Raw genomic sequence first — 1,303 nt, 5'->3', positions numbered from 1 at the left:
CAAAAATCACTTGATTTCTTTCCCACTCTTATTTTCGAAAATCAATTAGTGTTTTTCAAAAATGTTTTCAAAAATCTTTACTTAATTTTCGAAAATCACTTCCCTTCTTCCCACATCCTTCTATTTATGGACTAACACTATTCCTTAATGCAAAATTCGAACTCCATCTTCTTTGATAATTTCGAATTTTCTACTTCTGTCTTCTATCTTTCTTCTTCCTCTGACACCTCAAGGAATCTCTATACTGTGACATAGAGGATTCCATATTTTCTTGTTCTCTTCTCTTTCATATGAGCAGGAGCAGAGACAAAGGCATTCTTGTTGAAGCTGACCCTGAACCTAAAAGGACCTTGAAGCGAAAGCTAAGAGAAGCTAAGGCACAACTCTCTGTTGAGGACCTGACCGAATTCTTCAAAGAAGAAGACATGGCAGCCGAAAATAACAACAATGCCAACAATGCAAGGAAGGTGCTGGGTGACTTTACTGCACCTACTCTCGACTTCTATGGGAGAAGCATCTCTATCCCTGCCATTGGAGCAAACAACTTTGAGCTTAAGCCTCAATTAGTTTCTCTAATGCAACAGAATTGCAAGTTCCATGGACTTCCATTGGAAGATCCTCATCAGTTCTTAGCTGAATTCTTGCAAATCTGTGACACTGTCAAGACTAATGGGGTTGACCCTGAGGTCTACAGACTTATGCTATTCCCTTTTGCTGTAAGAAACAGAGCTAGAACATGGTTGGACTCACAACCTAAAGAAAGCCTGGACTCATGGGAAAAGCTAGTCAATGCCTTCTTGGCAAAATTCTTTCCACCTCAAAAATTGAGTAAGCTTAGAGTGGAAGTCCAAACCTTCAGACAGAAGGATGGAGAATCCCTCTATGAAGCTTGGGAAAGATACAAACAATTGATCAGAAAGTGTCCCTCAGACATGCTTTCTGAATGGAGCATCATAGGTATTTTCTATGATGGTCTCTCTGAACTGTCCAAGATGTCTTTGGATAGCTCTGCTGGAGGATCTCTTCATCTGAAGAAGACGCCTACAGAGGCTCAAGAGCTAATTGGAATGGTTGCAAATAACCAATTCATGTACACTTCTGAAAGGAATCCTGTGAACAATGGGACTAGTCAGAAGAAAGGAGTTCTTGAGATTGATACTCTGAATGCCATACTGGCTCAGAATAAAATATTGACTCAACAAGTCAATTTGATTTCTCAAAGTCTGTCTGGAATGCAAAATGCACCAAGCAGTACTAAGGATGTTTCATCTGAAGAAGAAGCTTATGATCCTGAGAACCCTTC

The 1,303-nt window shown here is 39.9% G+C and overlaps 1 non-coding gene across 1 annotated transcript; it reads right to left on the bottom strand.

Annotated features, from left to right (window-relative positions):
• Positions 1-830: 830 nt before the first annotated feature.
• LOC130953542 (small nucleolar RNA R71) lies at positions 831-938 on the bottom strand. Its single transcript, XR_009075711.1, has one exon. It is a non-coding gene; the product is annotated as a small nucleolar RNA R71 (small nucleolar RNA).
• Positions 939-1,303: the final 365 nt, after the last annotated feature.

Source organism: Arachis stenosperma, chromosome 9 (assembly GCF_014773155.1).
Source record: "Arachis stenosperma cultivar V10309 chromosome 9, arast.V10309.gnm1.PFL2, whole genome shotgun sequence".
NCBI classification, from domain to species: Eukaryota; Viridiplantae; Streptophyta; class Magnoliopsida; order Fabales; family Fabaceae; genus Arachis; species Arachis stenosperma.
Note: the sequence above shows the minus strand (reverse complement) of the source record. Positions and strands in the feature narration are given on the sequence as shown.